This window comes from Equus caballus, chromosome 9, assembly GCF_041296265.1.
Source record: "Equus caballus isolate H_3958 breed thoroughbred chromosome 9, TB-T2T, whole genome shotgun sequence".
In the NCBI taxonomy this organism is placed as follows: Eukaryota; Metazoa; Chordata; class Mammalia; order Perissodactyla; family Equidae; genus Equus; species Equus caballus.
This window is the reverse complement of record NC_091692.1, coordinates 58,584,506-58,605,232: the sequence shown is the minus strand read 5'-3', so window position 1 is coordinate 58,605,232 and position 20,727 is coordinate 58,584,506. Positions and strand designations below refer to the sequence as shown.

The 20,727-nt window shown below is 37.8% G+C and overlaps 1 protein-coding gene and 1 long non-coding RNA gene across 5 annotated transcripts in view; one reads left to right on the top strand and one right to left on the bottom strand.

Moving 5' to 3' along the window:
* Positions 1-20,727, bottom strand: part of CPQ (carboxypeptidase Q) — a 462,573-nt gene that overhangs the window by 50,067 nt on the left and 391,779 nt on the right. The window lies entirely within an intron of this gene.
* Positions 8,310-13,010, top strand: LOC138915606 (uncharacterized). The gene is made up of 3 exons (XR_011421636.1): positions 8,310-8,434; positions 8,675-8,789; positions 12,647-13,010. It is a non-coding gene; the product is annotated as an uncharacterized lncRNA (long non-coding RNA).

The following is a 20,727-nucleotide window of genomic DNA, read 5'->3' as shown; positions in this document are numbered from 1 at the left end:
TACAGAGAATACAGAAAGGAAGAGAGGCCACTGTCCTCTGTGCCAAGAGTAATAACATTAAGTGTGAACTCAATCTCTATAGTTATCTATGCCTCTCATGTGGCACAACTGGGTTCTTTCCCACACCTCTTGAGGAAGGATCCCTCTCTACTGAATGTTTCTGCAAAAGTACCTGTTGGAAAAGAAAAGTATTCCCCCACACCTTGACTCCATTCCATGTTCATATGAAAATGAACATTTTGTAGGCTTTAAACCTTATGATTCTGAGGACAACCACAGCTGACAAGAGATTTCTGACAGATTTCAAAGGCAATGGGTATTAAAACTAAATGTTTCATGCAATTTTCTACTGAGTTTTCATCCTACCTGTTTTCCCATTAGTTATGAAGCAAGAAAACCTCCTGGAAAGTAAGTTGCTTTTTCCCATAATTTTAGCATCCCATAATTTCAGTATTATGTGTCAACACCAGGTACAATACATACATATGTATGTACATATGTACATAAATTATAAAATGGTAGGAAACGTGTTTTGCTGATTATTGCTTCTAGAGGTATTCATGATAATTGCAGCTTATCTGGGGTGATATGAAGTTCAGATGGGCCTGACAGTTTATATTCATCAATCCCTCCATGCACCCATTCCTCACTTGAGTAGACTTTGGCAACCATTTCATTTCCTTTGCTCTTTCTTATAATTTCCCTACTGACCCACTGCTTCATGGGGAGGAGCCTCTCTTCACTCTTCTTACTGTTCCTAAATCCCTTAATGTCCCTAATGCATAAGTCCCTAAATGCTAGGGAGATGCAAGTCCAGATCAGATAAAGTGATCATAAATAAACAATGGGAAAGCTGAAGATTAATTAGGAAAACAGCATCTACAAAATGAAGCTGAAATGTTCATGAAAAAAAAGTCACACTGCTCTAAAACTGATTTTATACTACAAAGACATTTAATCTGAAAAAGAAAGCAACCCCTGACATACAGGGCCTGGGATGACACAGGTAGGTGCCCGGGCTGTTAAAGAAGCCAGCCCATCTTGTTCTCCTGCTGGACGCATAAAAAATCTCACACAACACCAGCATCAGACAAGGGCATTCTGTGACTGTGATGAACTGAGTCACAACAAGCCACTTCATAATTTTGTGCAAGCCCAGATGAAAACAAAGTCACTGCACAAACCACAAAACACTAAACATCCCCCTTTTCTGAGTAATATGAGCGACCGCTGCTTCTTTACCCATTACAACTTTAGTCATCATCTGGTCTGCCCTCCCTATAGATAAGATTTTTTAAGATAGTCAGTCATAGAATTGTCCTCTTTCCAGAGCGCGCCCAATCTAGAGCAAACCTCTCCTTCCTTGGACCCTCCCCAAACCTTCCCCTAACCCAAACCCAGATCCTGCAAGTCTTTTCTAACATCCTTGACTGAGATACCTCACGGTTCCTCATGTTGTGTGTACTCCCTCATTGCAAAAAGCTAGAAATCTGTCTTGTTCAATCATAGGTATCTTCCTGGTCTTCAACAAAGCAGAGACTGCAGGGGCTCTTGCCATACACTGCTCTGATGTGAAGTGCACATACTGTTTGGAAAGGATGAGGTGGGTAAAACAATGAGAGAGGTTTCTCTACTGAGGGTGGGCAAGGATACTTCCTTTCAAAAACTCCAATTCCCAAGAACCACTTGAGAGCTTTCTCCTGATCAGCAACTTCTCCCTTGCATGAAGTCTTGTATAGAGGCACCCACACACTGACTCATGATTGGGAAGGCTTTGGTGGTTTAACCCGACGTTTTAATCCATACACTATCCCAGGCTAGCTCAGCAGCTGTTTGTTATTTTCTGAGAGTCAAATATGGTTGACCTCCTAGGTTCTGAGTGTGGGAAATGTAAGATTTCTAAGGGCACCAGTTAGAGGGTGGTTTAGAAACGTGACATGTGATCTGCCATCTCAATATCTTTATAGAAATGAATTGAGACAGGATGAAGGTAAAGTAGAACGTTATGGGGAAAGTCTCTGAGGAAGTGGTTTTACAAACCATCATCTAAAACTGAGGGAAATTATTATAAAACGTAAGGAAAATGCTGGGTTTTCTGTGCTTGGTTTCTGGAAATCTGTTACTTATATAATTACACTATCAGGAAGAAATTAGTTTATTTTCACAAGTTGTACCTCAACATTTGTCAGAGGATTGGTATTACGTGGGTAGAAGGCAAAGATGATTATCTCCACTCATACACTAGAAAACTGAGTCATGGAAGTAAGTCGCTCAACACTGCCAAAGCTTCATCAGCAGGGTGCTGGAACTCACCCAGTTCTTTCCACTCCAGAGCACTCTTAGTAGCCACCAAACTGCTGTTCATGCCAAGTAGCCTAGTTGTTATCCCTTTGGTTCTGAACCTGAGAACATTAATAAACCTGGGAAAACACTGCCCAGATGACGTAATTCTTAGGTGGTTCCAATAGGTAGTTATTGTGTGAACACATGAGGAAGGACTCAGAACCCATCCTGTTCATCAAAGCATGGTTCCCAGAGGCCATATATCTTAATCATCAGGAGAACTTAAGAAAAACGAAGATTCGGGGTCCCACCCCAGACTTAGTACATTAGTGTTTCTGGGTATGAGACTCAGGAATTTACACTTTTAACAAGCTTTACAAGAGATTCTTAATTACATTGTTTGAATACTACTAGTCCATGGTAAGTGTTTGCAAAGGCCGCTCAAAGTTAAAGAAAGGATCAACACCCCCCAACTCCCATGCTAAGTTGAGTTCAATACACATAAGGGGTAGTGTTGAGAAGAAAAAAGTGACAAATATTTAATTCAGGAGTCACCAAGCAAAAATTTCAGAAGGGGCCCTCTTTGTTCTTACTGATTAAAAATAAACAGATCTCTAGCAGAAAGGGATCCAGAGTTTTTTCAGATCCTCTTGTAACATGGGTGGGGGGAGGTGGGGGGCAGGGAGGGACCCTGTACTAATAGCAGATGAAAAGAAACTAGCAGACTATTCTGATGTTAGCAGAATCGGTGGCCTTAGGTCTTGTCTTGATTGAAGGGGAGACTAAGGACTATATCCTGGATCATTAAAATTGCTTCTAGGCCTTTTGCTTTCTAGGTGCTTTTAGAAAAGAAGCCAACATACAACAAGGGTGGATAGAAGCAATGCAATTTTCTAATAGCAATGGCTGCCTAGGTATCTTGGGAGTGGTAATACTATAAATTATTATTTTCTTAGTTGAAGGGTTACCTATGAAAGCTATTTTAAACACAGCTTGGACTTCATATTTTATAGCTAAGCTTTATAGCTAAGCTAAGGCAATCTATTTCCTGCATATGTAGTAGTTTTAATCAAGCTGTCCTTTAAGCTATCTGTGGGTAAGATTAATCAAGCTTGAAAAAAATAATGCTACAAACCAGTCTGTTACCCCAAAGTAGCATTTTAAAAACCAGGCCTTAGGTTCTGAATGCAAAAATCTTTCATAAACTAATAAACACAAGAGAGTGAGAGGTCCTGTAATAATGGAGCTAAGAGAACCATTAGCCTCTAGCATTTAATCTCAATTATTCTCATTTCCACTGTTGAAACTGCTAAGTTTCGGGTCTTGAACAATTGTATAACATTTGAAAACTCAGAGAAATCACATTCTCGTTTTTATAAAGCCATTCTAGGTTATACAGTTTATAATAAGGTAAGCAAATTGTATAAAATTCCTCTTTACAAAGTCTCACTTGGGACTTGAATGCAGTGTATACAACCACACAACAGGTATTAGGTGAAGCCAATGAACCTTTTAGCTTCCTTTTCCCAAATGGTCATCTTGAACAGATGTTTAAAATGTGCTACAGATGTATATATCAAGGTATATAGCTATTTATAAAATTAGAATTCCATTAATCAAAGATGAAATATTTACACTTTTGCCCCACTACCAGCGTGGTAACTAGTTTGGTGAAAATTAACTATACCTTTATGAAATTTATTACCACTGCTTTCATCACTACCGTTTCTTCTTCACTATCAATATTTTTAGGGAAAACACAAAGTGTGAAATATTGTCAAAGAAGTAAGTACTTTCTCTTTTGAAATCATATTATGAAAAAAATGGGTGGAAAAAATCTCATTTTGTCTCTTTTTTCCTCTTTGTTTTTAACTTCGGTTTGGATGTAAAATGTTTAATAACTGAAAGTCAAATATCCTTCGACGACAAAAGAAGTTTCCAATATTATCTTATAAACTGTGCTTGTATATCACCAGAACAAAATAATAACTATAAGTATTTCAATTTAAAATTTGATCAAGTGCTCTAAAAGCATAATTTCTTTTTGAACCAGGTACTGCAAATAGGCATTTTTTAAACCATGTACAGACTATGAATATAAAATATCCCACATTAGTAATAACTTTTTGTGTTTTTTAGTGAGATCTTTTCAAATTCATCTTTCAACATGCATCTTGAGAAATCTCAGTTCTTTTCAGTCCTCAAATTTAATGACAGCTTTTTGCATTTGTGATGTTGAGGATTAGAACGAGGTAATGAATTCACAAACTTGGCTAATTTAGCTTACCTTCAGTCCACAAAATTAATGCAACTGGATTCCTAGAGGAAAAGCTTTTTAAATTTAAAATTCTGTTTTGGATTTCTTAATTTACTATTCAGGATGCAATGCTAATTACCATTATAACAAAGATTAAAATGAAGAGAAAAGCCCACTACTCCTTGGGGTGGTGAGGACTTGCTGAGGAAGGCCTGCTGTTGGGCGGGGTGAGGCCCGTGACCGCACCCAGGAGAGGTGTGCTCAGAGAGGCAGCTGCTTGCCTGAGCCAGGAGCCACAGGCTGTCTTGAGTCCCCTCCAGTTTTTCACAGTGCAAGTCCATTCCTTCTGTCCTGTGTAATTTGCAGCCATTATCATAGATATTAGATGTGGAAAGACTTGGCAGTTCACCTAATTCTCCAGCCCTTTGCACAGAATGCCCCTGTTGAATATTTATAAGGCAGTTGTTAGCAGGCGCCTGTGGAAGCCAGCCTATTAGCAGTCATGGTCATTTACCAACACCTGGGGGGCAAACAACATCAAAAGAGCCTTAAAACATAACCAGAAGTGGAAAAATGAATAATGAAGGAATGCTGTATTCTAGACATTTGACTAATTGTCAAATAATGAGGTTTATTAAAAACTTCCTTAGAAGGGAGATTCCTCCTATGTTTGGGGATCAGTTGAAAGGGCTCTGAACAATACCTGTTGGTAGCTCTCTTTCCTTTTGTGTAAGAAAATCTCAAAATGGGCTCTTCCCATGCCAGTGATACAGCGTACTTCAAAAGCCAAGCTGAAGGATTCTTGATTTAGGTACCATAAATTTAATTAATACGAGACAGCAAGCATATACTTGATTAACATAAGATGACATTCTTAATATTCCTCTGGGACAAAGAGAGTTTTGAGACACTTTAGGCTGGCTACAAAGAAGAAACTGGATAAAAGATCCAGCATTATTTGATATATGGGATAATTTAGACACAAATCCAGATAAATCAGGCCTCAAGTGGATTTGTGTGTGTGAGGCTGGGTGTATGTCTTTGGTGAATCAGGCTGCACTGATTGTAAAGCCTATATGAACTAAGAAGCTGCCACTCTTCACTGTTTTCAACATAATCCCAGGGATGTAAAGACAGCAGAGGAGGAAAACAGGTTTGCAGTCAAACAGAGCTGATTTCAGATCTGCACTGCACCTCATACTAGGTTAGGTAAGTGCTCCAAGCTGCTCTTAGCCTCAGCTTCCTCATGTGTAAAACAGAAACAGCAATATCTACTCATAATGGACATTAAGAAGAGTGGACAAAATCAAGAATGTAATACATTTAGCACCACGTAGGTCTTCAATAAATGTTAGCTTCCCTTTCTCCTCTAAGCATTGTATAGTTGCATTTAAAAGACAGATTATTTCGGTGCACAGCAAATATTTATTACACGTAAATTTGCATGGATCAAAATGCAATCAAATTTTCAAAATATTTCGAATTCACTGAAGAGTAGAGCAAGTTTTTTAAGTGCCAAGCAATTAAAATTGGTTCCTTCACGTATCCTTGAATTTAATAGCAAACCAATGCAAAATTTAATGCTGGAGAAGAGGCATGCTCGTGCTTCCTGTTTTCCCCATTTCAAGGACGTAGTAGCCTAGAATCTTACAGCTTCTTCTCTTCTGTAGAATTCTTAAAGCTCCTCAAGCTGCTCTTCTTCAGTAAACACCAAAGAATTTATAGGTCACTTCTTTTCTTCAGTATGGTGGTAATTCACTTAGATATCAAGGACAATTAAGCATTACAATACACTTGATATTTAAAGATTAAGAAACACCATTAACCACCATGGATGAAACTACCATTGACTTTAACTTCAGTCTCAACTTCTTTCCCTCCTAGTTTTTCTTTCAGCCATATAAATAACTACTTCAGGCAGCTCCTCTCCTAGAATTCATTTAATTGTTCATAATATTGATGAGTTCTCACAGTGTCCAAAAGCGGTACTTCCTTTTTAAGTGAAAAAAAAATTAATGTTACTATAGTCATGTATACCCAATGTTAAATATTGGAATGAAAAGCAGGAAAAAAAGGTCAATATTTTTGATATTGCCAAATATTCTAGGTGTTAAAATTAGAGAGATAAATATCTGGGTACATCACTTGTAGATTCAGCTCCACTTTTCTAGGTTCTAGATACTTTCTGAATAATATGGCTCATAGAATGAAAAATGCTATATGCTTACAGATCAGGAAGAGATCCCAAAGAAAGAGGGCCAAACTCCAGGGAGGGTCTCAATCACTTATAATTACATAGACCATATTTTTTTTAAAAAAATCTGACCCAAATCTTGACTAAGAACATGAGCAAATAAAATCAGAATTAAGTAGTATTAGAAAAACAGACAAAATCCAAGAGAAGCCAAGAAATATGCTATTAGCAAAAGAAAGAATAAAAAATAAAAGCAGCAATTTACAAGAAAGGTTGATGGTTATGTAGAAGAAAGTCTTAAAGCTTATTACCGGGCATGGTTCTTCCTTGGTGCGGACACACACACACCCCATAATAAGGGAAAGCAAAAGGGAATAACTAGTTCCTTTACAAGGTACATAAACACATTCTCAAGCAAAATTAAGCTCTTTAGTTCCAGGTCAGTTAAAAAGCACAGACTTTGTAAATGTCCCTGAGGGCCTGTGACCCGAGGCACAGGGAAGCACATGCCACGATATGAATGGTATGTGCCTCTGTAATCGTCAACAGATGTGGCACGCCAATAGACAAACACAGCTTCCACTTAACACATGCTTTTCAGCAACTGACAGGATGGGAGTCTTAGAAAAATGAAGGTTTGATGAATGAGGCATCCTGTTTAATTGTGATAAACTGTTTAGTTCAAATTTTCATAAATAGATTCAACAGTTAAGAAACAGGAAACCTTTTCCTGATTCTCTCAAGAAAAAAAATAGGGGAGGGGTAAGGAGGAAATGAAAGAGAGAAGCACAAGATCATGTTGCCAGGGGATACTTAAACTGTATAAATCAGGCTTTCGCATGGTTATAATTAGCAGAAATTGAAACAAAATTGGTACCAAGACCAGATGTTAGAAAAAATTAAGAAAATATATTCCTTCAGTGCCAAGATATTCTCATCAATTTGCTCCCTACATCTTAGTGATGGTGAAGTGCCAATCTTTTGAACAATTTAAAATCCATAGCTAACCTTTATTCATGTTTGTTTGATATAGGCAATTCTGTGCTATTTCATCTCTTGCTCCTAAAAGGTAGAAGTTCATGAGTAGACAACTCCTTCATTCAAAATACTCCTGTTTTACATTGAAAGCAATTTTCACTTCTTGGAAAATATGGGCTTTTGGTTATAGAGTCTTAACACCAGAAGAGGCTTAAAATGGTAATTCCCCCATTTTCAGGTCAGAGAAAATACATACTATATATATTTTTTGATGCATATTATTTTAATATCACTGTCTTGGATGAGGATCCTTGCCAAGAGAGAATCACTAGTCAGTCCATAGCATATAATCTAGAATTTGATGTCGCCGGTGAGAGTCAGTTAGAATGCCATCTGTGTCCTTAGCCATGAGCCAGTTGGCTTTTACACATTCACTCATATAATCCTCCCACCAACTCCCATCAACCCATAATCAATTTACTTTGGCTGAATAGGAACTGAAAAGAGGCCTCAAAATCCCCAGAAGCATCATTCGACATAGAAGAGCCGGTAATGTTATTAATATGTGACTTTTTTTCTTTGCTTCCTTCTCTGAAGTGTTATGCTGTTTTAGGATGAAGTAAGTCAGGCGCTTTCCTAAATGATGCCACTAAACCAGTAAAATAGCAGGGTGACTTGAGGTGAATGCCAGCAGCTCCATCACTCGCTCGTGTAACCACAAAGTAAGTGTGCTAAGACCCAAAGGGCAGTGAATAGCAATAATCTTTGTGAACATGAGAGGCATATTCATAGCAAGGCCTCTTCAGTAATTTTTAAAATATAAAACTGTCCCCCAAATCCTGGAACCACTTAGTGAAGATGAACCGTATAGAGTGTAATTGACTTTCAAATACATTATCACTTATCAAATACATTCAATTCTCACAATAGACCTGTGAAATATTATTGCCCTCATTTTACAGATCAGGAAACTGAAGCTTCGAGAAGTTAAATGACTTTTCAAAAGCACACTGTTCTAAAGAGATGAGTGCTGTTCCTCTTTCATGACACTTGCTGCCTCTCCACCACAAGTATTAGGTAAGTGGCTAGAACAATTCAAATGTTAAAGGGTGTCTCAGGGCCTTTTGTGATTGTTCTTCCTCATTGCCTTATTCTTGGATAACATACTCAGCAGAGTAGCTGTAGAATGTGTTCCTATAGATAACTCTGCTAAGTTTTCCCATTTGTAGGGCTAAGGAGAGACTATGGAGTGGGAGTGGGAGGAGAGAAGGCTTCAGGCTTTAGATCATGCAGAATCCTGGGAGGCTGGCATCAACGTGTCCAACTCCTCATCTGCCTATCAACCTGAGTGCCTCAGGTAAACTGGATCAGAGAAGTTAAGGAATGCTTTTCTTGTCCTAAGTTCATCTTAGGGGTGACTGTCGTGTACAGGTCATGCAGAGCAGGGAGACTAGGTGTTTTAAATTCAGGAGTTTCTTTATTGCTTCTGGGACTTTACGGCTGTCCTTCTGTATCTGCTAATAGATCCTAGAGTGGTAGAGGTTTTATGTATTTTATATATTTTGAATCAGGTTTCAACAATGAAAATAAAGGTGGATACTGTGTTCCTCTGCACACTACCTCTTCTCCTCATTTTAAGGACTAAACATCTTGACCACAGGGATGGACACATGAGCCAGGTTGGGCCACCGTGATTTTCCCGAGTTGGATGGGATGAATTACTGGGCTCTTCTGTGCTTAAGAGGCTGTAAAGCTGTCTTGAGCTGCCTATGCTCATAGGTTAGCCCCTAAGGGAACAGCTGGCTTGAGAGAACAAAGGCACCATGAAAGAAGTTGGAATAAGAACCAGAGAGAGAGAATATGTGTCCTAAGAGCATTCAAACACCAGAATCTGTGAAACCAAATCCAACCCTAGCCTGCTTGTGGCTTGCTTAAATTCCCCATTTTTGCTTCAGGTAGTCTGAGTTGGATTTCTGTCACTTGGTAGTGAAGGAGTCTGAAATAATACAGAAATCTTGATTTAATACCTGAAATAATAATAGTGGCTTATTGAGCGTTAACTTTGTGCCAAGCATTTCACTTAGATTGTCTTTATTTTTTCTTCAAATAATTTTATGAGGCAAGTATTATTATCACCATTTTATTTATGAAGAAATTGAGGTTCCAAGAGGTTAAATGACTTTCCTAAGGGCACGCAGCTATGCAACAGTAGAGTGAGATTTTGAATCCATTTCTACATGGCTTCTCCATACTCTTAATGTCTAAGCTATTTTATACCCCAAAATGGTTCTCAAGTTTGGCTGTATATTGGAATCACCTGGGGACCTTCTGAAAAGAGGTGTGCTCAGGCCCTCTCTCTAGGCCTCCAAGTTTGCACAAGTACAGCAGGCACTATTCACATAGAATACAATGGACTTGTGCTCTGTGTGGTTGGGGGTCCTAGGGGATGAATATGTTCTTGGTAAATGGTGCTCCCTAGACTTGTGCAACTATTGTGGTCCTGCAGCCAGATCAACTAAATCTGAAGCTTTGGGAGTGAGGCCCCACTATTGATATATTTTTAAAGGCTGCCCAGGTGATTTTAAAGTGCAGTCAAGGGTGTGAACCACAACTGTAACCTAAACACATATCTTGGGTTTATATGGGTTCTGAGTGGGCCCACACTAGCACAAAATGAAAAATTAAAGTTATGGCGGGGCAATTGAAAATAGCATGCCAAGTGACTACAATAATCAGTATATCTCAGATAAAATCTTCTTTCAGGAATAGTAAGTGTGGAATCACTGACCCATTTGGGAAATGGCTCTATTCTGTACTGAGCTTTGCAGTATAGTGCTGACTAAAGATATTAAAACAATATCTATGAGGAGCTTCATTCTTTAAATATGACATTAACAATAATTAATGAACTATTTCTGCAAAAACATGGATTTTGTAAAGACATATCCAGCAAACATTTTTACTTAGGTTTAAACCTCCCCAAACTGGATAGTTTTGGGTATTGACGAAGGCCATGCCCTATCTCTACATAAGATTCTATTCTCTCACTTGCCAGGAGACTATTTCAGCCATTACAACCAAAAGAAAGAAGAAGGAAGCAAGGAAGGAAGAATACTAAGGACATAGTTAATAACTAGTCCTAGTATAGGCAACAGCTCTCTCTGCTCTCAAAAGATCCATAACTAATAGATTTCACAGAGCTCAACTAAATTTGATTTAAGCATTATGAACTGGAAAAACAATTAAGATAGCAAATGTCATACTGTAAAAGAAAGTTTAGTTATCATGAATTATGCGATCTCACACTTATAAAAATGGGATAATAGGGAGACTTAATTCACTATGTTAGAAATCCCCATGAGAAGAATGTACAAGAATATTAGGTTAGGGGCCAGCCTGGTGGTGCAGCGGTTAAGTGCGCACGTTCTGCTTCTCGGTGGCCCGGGGTTCGCCGGTTCGGATCCCGGTGTGGACATGGCACCGCTTGGCAAAAGTCATGCTGTGGTAGGCGTCCCAAGTATAAAGTAGAGGAAGATGGGCATGGATGTTAGCTAAGGGCCAGTCTTCCTCAGTAAAAAGAGGAGGATTGGCAGCAGTAGTTAGCTCAGGGCTAATCTTCCTCACACACACAAAAAAGAAAAGAATATTAGGTTAAGTGGTCATTTTTGAACTTTAATACTGAGCAAAGGGAGGATCTTAAGCCAATGAAATTACCCAAACTAAGAAGTCTATTGTATACAATTGAGATATAACTCATTTCCTTAGTAAAAAGTCCTTAATCAATTTGAACTCAATTTTACCAAAATTTCTTGAATTGTGATGTTTTTCCTGTTGTTTCTAATCCCACACTTGTTAAAGTAATTAAATTGATACGCATATTTTCGCAGAGCTCTTATAAGAAATTGATGAGCTGTCACAATACTCTGAGACTTATTTGACTCAAAGAAGGTTCAATAAACAGATTATGTCCAATTACAGTCAGACGTCATTGTTGATATCTGAGAATTCCAGAACAACCACTGCCGATCACAGTGCAATGTTTCACAGGACTACTCTATGTCTCTCCAACTGGAAGATTTAATTTGGCAAAACATCAAGTAGCAAAATATCAAAAAAACACGTTTGCTGTATTTCTTGCTATAACCTTAGCAAGAAATTGCTAGAAGACATGCAGAACAATCCAGGAGATGTGTGGATCTGTGAAGCTAGGTTTTATCTTGAGTCTCGCAAAGGAGGAGGATGGGGGTGGACAGAGCCTGCCCAGTGGCTGGGGTTGAGCCTCATGTCTCACACCTGTTCAAAACCTTCAAAAGTTTCTTGTTATTCCAAATCCTCAGAATGGCATTCAGGTCCCAACTGGGGTCCTAGGCAACCTTTTCAATTTCCATATATTGAACTAAACTTTGGCCAAGCCAGACTACTCATCATTTCAAGAAACCATTGCACTTTCTTACCTATGGAATTTTGCTCATTCCCATCTTTTCACATGGAATGCACTCTCCCTGCATGCAACAAAATTCTATTCTTTCTTGAAAATTAGGTGAAATGTTACCTCTTTTGTGATGTCCCACACAATTTAATGCCTCTCTTGCCTGAACTTCAGTTACACTTTGTTCTTCCCATGTCTAAACCCTCCATTAACTTCTTGAGGATAGGGAATGTACCTTACATATGACATTGGAATAAAACAGACCAATATGTTAATTCTGGTTTCTCCACTTAATAGCTTTGTGACTTTGGACAAAGGAAACTCCCTGAGCCCCAATTGCTTTATCTGAAAACTGGTTACAGAATAATAATGTATACTTCAAAAAGTTCTTATGAAATTATGTGAGACAATGTATGTAATGCAGCTAGAATAATACTTGACACATAGTAGGCACTCAATACACGTTAAATTCCTTCTTTATTCCTCTTATCTGAATGTCATATAGCGTTTACCAGCTATCTCTTGAATGAATAACTAAAATTGTGAAATTGTCTGAAGTCAAGTCTAAGAAGAAAGAATAGGCAATCGTATGTCCTGAGGATCCAACTATGACTCTCCAAGGTAATTATTTTAATGTCTCATAATTATTCCTATCTGCAACCTCTTTCTCATTTTATAAAGGAAACTATAAACAAGCATTTAAACATTTTAGAAATCAGTAGTTTCAGGTTTTAAGATAAAAATATGAAAGATGAAAATGATCTTACATTCAGAGTAATTTGCCTTATAGGTTAACAGAAATTTATATATCTCTAGTGGAATATGCATACTAAAGACAAAAAAACCTACAATATACAAACTGTTTTCAATAATCATGCTGCTGTTGTTTGCGTGGTATTGTTATTCTGAGACTATTGTGTGTGTATTGTGGGATAAAGCAGATGAGTGGTTATATTATTGCATTAAGAGCAAGGATTATTGGCAAGGGAAAAAGAAGATATAGATATAACATCAGTGAGGTAAAGTACAACTTTGTAGTCCTGAACTTGAAGTGGAAATATCATATAATTCATAATATTTTTTTAGAGAAAAAATGTATTTCCTAGTTCTATCCCCTGAAAAGACATAGAAATAATAACCAACCCAGCAGCAATAAGCACACTTAATGTTCAGACTGTGGCCTCTAAATACCATGACCTAGTAGAAGGAAACTGGGCTCCTTGGAGAAATAGCTGATTCCAGATCTGGGGCAGGAAATCTACAAGATTACCAACATTTTGTCATATCAGAATTCTAGGACACTATCGGTGACCACAAGGGTCATGTCAAAAGGACTCAGGAACTAGCTTACAGATCCTCTCACTGGCCAAAGAAGGGAAAATTTGAGCATTAAGAAGCATAATTACTGCAACAGAATGAAGCACATCTATATATTTAAATCCATTAGTTAATAATGATAGTAAAAAATAACCCAATTAGCTATCTTTGGAGATACTAAGGAACCAACTAATCACTTTAAAGTAGGTTAAAAAAGGGAAAGAATGAAACATTTATCCTATCTTTCTTACAGAAAAGTACCTCAGGGTAACCAGATAGTCAATGAGGGGAAAGTTCTTTTTTATAGAATTATTTCAACTAATAATCAAAGTTACCATTTTGCAACCCCTAATGAAACAATGGATCTAGGCAATAATCTTCAATGACGGCTAACATCATAAAAAGAGAGACAGCTAGACATTACTCCTAATGGAAGTAAAGAGAGACACTTAATTAGTATTCTTGCCAAAAAAAAGTAAAGGAAAACCAAACTTGAATCAGATCAAGGCTCTGGATTTAACTACCAATTCACAGGAAACATAAGGAATAGAAATCATGTTAAATGATTCCATGGGAATGGAATGACCTAAATCCTGACTGTAGGAAATCCCACGAGACAAATTATTTGATTTCTATAACAAATAAGTGGCAAGAAAGAGGAAAGATGAAGGAAGAACATATGGATTAAAAGAGACTTAAGAGACATCAACCACATCAACCAATTGCGCTGTTTGAACCTTATTGGAATCCTGATTTAAACAAAAAAAAACTGTGAGGGGGGAGAAAACAGTTTGGAGATAATTAAAAATATGAGAACTGGCCATATATTGGATGTGATATTAAAAATTTATTGTAAAATATTTTTATGAGGGATAATAGTATTGTAGTTATGTACATATATAAAAAAGAGTCCTTACCTTTTAGAGATATAAATTAAAATATTTACAGATGAAGTGATATGATGTTGGGCATTTGCTTCAAAATAATCTGGATGTAGGAAAGTGATGGGGGTATGGATGAAATGAGACTGCCCATGAATAAAAAATTCTCGAAGCTGAGTGATGAGTACATGGGAGTTCATTAGATTCTTCTCTCTACTTTTGTATATGTTTGAAATCTTCTGTAATAAAATATTTTTAAAACCGTACTTTGAAATCATATCATATAATAAAATAGGCCACACTGAATTTTACAGTCTCCAACCCTCAAAGTAGGGATAGACAAATTTCACAGAGCTGACAAAAAGTAAAGTTGTTTTGAAATCCTACTTCCTTGTACTTTACTGGTTTTCAAGTAATTTTAGATTTTTTTCTGAAAAAATGTCAATATAACTTTATTTAATTTTCTATGATGAAGTCTTCCTTCCTGTTTTCATGATTATTAAGTAAACCAAATCACAGTCAGTCCTTGTTTGTGAGCTCCCAGAGAAAAGGGGCCGTATCTTATTTTTGTATCCTCCATAATTTATATATAATATAGCTATCTGTTGAATTAAGTGTCATATAAGGAGTCAATTAGAGTATTTGTAAAGTATTATGTGAAACCGATGGAAAGTTAAGTGCATAGGAAGGGGAACCCAGAAGAACTAACCTTGAGAGCCTGAAAGGGGCAGTTAGAGAAGTAAAACTTTTCTAGAAGGCATGGGAAAGAGTAGATAGAGAAATTTAAGTCATAGTGTTTTTTGGGTCATGATAGTGCAGAAAATAGAACAATAATTTAGTGTTATCCTCTGATTTTCTAAAATAATTGTTTCCAATCTTGTGCCACTTCCTCAAGCTCCCTTTGCACTCTGGGTCCTCTCACTTTGAGCCTCCTACCCTGGCATGAGCTATACAGCAGACTCCCTTCTAAAACACTCCTCTCATCAAGTCCCTCTTCTGCTGAAGACTTCTGGTGACTCTGCATCAACTACAAGAGTTTTTCATCTGAAATTTATGCCTCTTCTTCATCTGACCCAGAGATACTCAACTATTCTTACCACCCACTGCTCTGCAAGATGAATCCTCTGCCCAGTGAAGTCATTCTCCTAACCATCCCTAATGCGGACACTTGCCTTTGTTCATATTATTTCTGTCACCAGGAATGCCTTTTCCTACCCCTTCTGTCCATTCCAATACTACATAATCCCTCAATATCCAGCTCAAGCTCACTTCTTCCGGGTCTTTCCTGTCTTTCATCCTTGAGCTCCTGCAGTTTTTCTACATGTGCTATTTATCTTGGTGCTGTACCAAAAACTTCTTTTCACTGTGACTTAACTTTTCTTCTGTTCGTCTTCAAATCAATATATCTAATCAGCAAATATTTACTGAATATCTACTATGTGCCAGGTAATAATAGGTATTTTGAGTATATAAGCATGAATAAAATACTCTCTCGGTCCTCACTATGGTTAAGGAGATAAAATACAAGGTATACTAACTTTAAAGTGAAAGTGCGTGTTTTAAATAGCAGTTCAAGACAACAATAGAAGAGACTTCATAAGGTAGTGCATGACTAACTGCCCAATAGTGTAAACAAGGCCCTCTTCTCCTTCTGGGCTGTAGTCAGTCATACTAGAGGGCTTTGGTCAAGACATAGAATGGCTTCTGTCAAGTTGAAGCAGGTCTGCTGCAAAGGGCAAGAGCAGAGGAAGTTTATTAGCCATCCTGATGAGCAATTTTCAGTGGTGTAGCATTGCTGTGGATGTTATACATACCTATCTGGCACATAGCAGCCGAGGAATATTAAAGCAAGAGCTCTGACTCACCTGAGTGAGAGCTAAGAGGCAGCCACTTGCTGTAGTTTCCTGTATTATCCCTATCACTCTCTAATAATTTTCTCCATTCTTGATTTCTTTGTTATAGTCTGTTCTTCCCACTGACCTTTCCCCTTCCCCACTACAATGTAGACTCCACAAAAGCAGAGACCTGGTAGGTCTTTTTCATGTTCTGTCCTCAGTGTCTAGAGTACCAGTTTATAGTAGGCACTCAAGACATGCCTGTTGATTGAATGAAACTGCCTGGCTGTTTGAGGGCTAGCGTCTCAAACCAGAGAGTGCTCTTTTCATGTTCCCAATGGGTCAGGTCTGCTCACCATGCAGCATCAATCTCTCCAAACATCACTGACACAGAATGTTTTCACCATAAAGGAGGCATCTTTTAATTAGGGACAGCAGGGGACATGGAACTGCTGGGTTGCACTATTCCATCTGGTGACTGGAAAACATATGAGTCCCGGGTCTGGAGGCGGAGCCTTCAATTCACTTTACAATACCATTTCTACTTGTGTCCTGATCTTCTCCTTTCTTGGAACATTTTATAAGAAAGGCCTTTGGAAATGTAGAAATGGAAAGTTTTAATTTAGTTCTGCTTCATGCCATATGAGGTATTAGACAGAAATAAGCAAGATGGAAAATATGTGAAATTCTGAGTAATCTGCATATTTGGTACTTCAATATGGAGTCTGAACTACCACAAAAAGATGAAATAAATTAAAATGTGATTTTAAAAACAATTCAATACGTAAGGAAAGAGGACAGCTCAATGAAGCAAAATTATTACTAAAGTAACTATAGCTTATGGTTATGGGGATTACAGTTCATAAACCTCTCTCACATGATCTGACTCTCCCTAAAAACCCAAACCCTACTTATTCAGCATTTGATTCATGGACATTTTGTCAAAGGCCAGGAACTTCTTCTCTGGTTCTGGGAATTCTGAGGAATTCACGATCAATCACAATGGTGAGAAAAGGGTAAGTGCCCCGAGGAGAGGTGACTAGGGTGTTATGGGAGCATATTAAAGGTACACTTACCCACACCACTGGGCATCAAAGAAGGCTTGTGAGAGGATAAGAACAAGGAGCTGAACCATGGATGAGTAGGAATTAGCTGGTGAAGAAGACAGAATGGCAGGTCCAATGGCAAGGAAGTGTGAGAGCCCAGGGTGCACTTGGAACTTCAATGAATGAGACATATATGAATGACAGATGAAAGGAGTGGAGGAGTCATGAGAAAGGAGGCTGCACATCAGCCAGAGGGTGGAACAAGAAAAGCCTTGAATTCCATGCTAAGTAAAGAGATGATACTCTGAAGACAATGGGCAGACATTGAAGGATTTTAAGCAAGGAGGAGAAATGATCAGGTATTGCAATTACTCTTAGTTGCTTACCAATGAAATCCTCATATTCTTCCTAAAGAATCTCAATTTTTCTCATCTTTCAGGAGGCTATATTTTTCAGTGGAGACTGGGACCCACTCCAGGCCCAGGAAGTAAAATTTGATCAATATCAGCCAGTCTTGGTAATTCCACTCCACTGCCACTGCCTGATTTAGCCATGGACACGTTACAATTTTGGCCAATAAGATTTAGGAAAAATCTGCTTTGGTGCATCTGGATGAGATGTTCTCAGTGTTAAAAAGGGTTTTCCATTACGGACATTCTCTCTTCCACTATTGCACAATTTGTAAGAATTTGTTGCTTGGAACAACTGCAGACAATTGGGACCATGAGGGGACAAGCCTGAAGACAAAAGTCAACATGCTGTGGATGGTAAAGTGGCAAAACATAAAGAACAAGGTCTTTGGTGTGGTTGATGACTAAATTAAGCATTCTGTAACCACCCGCTCCAGAGTTCTTTTAAGTGGATTAAAAAATCCCCTTATTGTCATTCTAAGTTGAGTCTTCTGTTTTATTTTGCAGCCAAAATCATCCCAATTGATAGATTGATTTTCAATTTAGAAAGTTCATTTCGGAAGCAGTGAGCCAATTAGATGAAAGGGACTAAGAAGGCAGGTTGGGTTGTTAGTAGGAGGCTACCATAGGAAAATCAGTGACTACTGTTGAGACAAGGTCTGTGGGGTCGGAGGGGAGTGACTGAGTTTAAGAAATTGAAGTGATTTGGAGTAAACAGGACTTGGAGACCACTTGGTTGTACGTCCTGGATGACTGAGTGGTTTCTGCATGGTGGGGCCAATCAATGAGATAGGAGACAGAAGAAGAGGAGGAACACATGTGGGGGCTTGGTGATTACCATACCCATTTTGCATATGAGATAACCAAATCTCACTCACTAGACTGTACTATAGTCTGTGAGAGTACGAATTGTGTCTATCTTCTTTACTACTGATTCCCCATGCTATATAGTATATGATTAATAAGAATGCTTAATAATAAATGAGTGAGGTTGAGAAAAATTACATCATTTGCCTAAGATAGCACATGCAGTTAGAATCTGTGAAACCAGAACACTAATTCTTTCCAGCTCTCTGTCTACCACATGCCAACAATATCATAAAAAGGTTGACTCTCAGATTCTGAAACAGAGAAGGAAACTCTTATTGGTAGATATGGAATAAGGGTGGGCTCACACCTTCAGGTCATATTAAGAGTGTATCTAATTTTTTTCATCAACGTTTATTTTATGGAAGAGTTTGTAAAGAAAGAAGATGTTCAAGAAGGATGCATGTAAGGATATTGGAGAACCATGGATTATATCTCATTACTCACATATTTAGAATGAATATTCTGAATTCTACCCTGCAACTCACAAAGGGAGAATCAGGTGAAACCTCCCTGCTATCTGGAGTGAATGGAGACTAACCTGAATCCCTCTTAGACGACCGCATGTCACGCTCTGAAAGAGTCAGGGGACAACTGCTTACCATTTCTGTATGAGAATCATTCAAGTACTAGGAAATACTTCTGTCAGTCTTTACTCTTTTAAGAGAAACAATCCTAGTCACTCTAGTCTCTCTAATTTATATCAGCCTTCCAATATTTTTTCTATCTCTATGTCTCTTTCCTCAGCGTCCTTTATTTGTTCCATACTCTTAAGCTGAGGGACCTAAAGCTTGTTGAGAAAATAATTACTTCTATGTTTTTGTTTCTTCTCTGTCAGATTTACAAAAATTTAAATGTTTCCCAGAATTAAACTCAGAGATACAGAGGAGGCAAAGAAGCAGAAATGATCGACCTTAACCTCAAAGAACTGATCACTGGGTATAGGAGGTAGGGCGCACATAAACTCCTAGCAACCCAAGAACAATGTTAGTGTAATTCAAGTGCCAGCTTGCAGGCTACAAAAGTATTTTAGAAATTTGGAAAAGCAATAGAGCACCAGGGGCTGTTAAGGAGGATTCATGGACACCGATGAAAATAGAATGAGCCTTAAAGAGCATGTAAAATTTGTAGGGGAAGAATAAGGAGTATGGAAGGAATAGAAATGGGAGGAGCCTGGAGTATACAGACATCTGAAATAGAGAGTTTATGTGGAAAATACATCTAAGATACTTATGTTTTTTAACTTTTTTTCTCCCCAAAGCCTTATTTATGTTGATAGTTATCCTGTCTGTTATGGACATCATCTAGATGGATGAAGGACATCATCTCTGGTCTCCAAAAAGGATCCTTTCATAAATTTATCTATTTGGCTTCTATAACTAATGAAAATCATGTTGAATTTTAATTCTATCTGTGCTCTAAATTAGTATTTCAATATTGAGTATACATGTAACATTAAAAACATTGAGGCCTAGTCATCAGACTATAGCGATTTGATAGGCCATGGACATGGTAGGGACTCAGTAAATATTTATTGAATCAATGGAAGAAAGGAAAGAAAAAGAGAAAGAAGAAAGGAAGGCTGGAGTTTGGAAATATTATTTCTCATTAATTTTTCAAAAGTTAGATGAGCAGTTATTTAAATCAAAGCTTAATTATTATTTTGAATCCTTTCTTTAGGTTTAACTCATAATTTGCCATATCTTCAAGAATACAAGGTAAACAACTGTTATATTTTTATTTTCTTTTTGAGATAAAGTTCCTGAGATTTTCAATAGGTAATGAGAGTTATAACATGAGCAGTTCCATTATTTGTTCCAGGAATAGCCCAAACTTGAAATATCAAAAGATAGCTCAATAATAATAGGAAAAAACAGCAATAATTTGTTTCCATCTTGCAATACTCTAAAGGAAATAAAAAAGAATTCCAGGAAACATCAGTTGCAGTCTAAATGAACTACCGACTGATCTACAGAGGTAGAGGGGAGTGGAACAAAGAATGTGAGAAGAAGTAAGTAGTTATTGACAATAACAAACTCCTTTCCCCTGGGGCAAATTATTCCGGAGCAGGAATGAACTGAAATCCTTTGCATAAGCAAGAGCTGAGTAAGATAAACATTTCAGACACTGCCATAGATCTGGAAGTCCATCTCAGCATTCCCGACTCCCCTGTGTTGTTGCATATTGTGGGAAAAGGGCCACCAGCCTTGAAACCAAAGTGGCCTGTTCT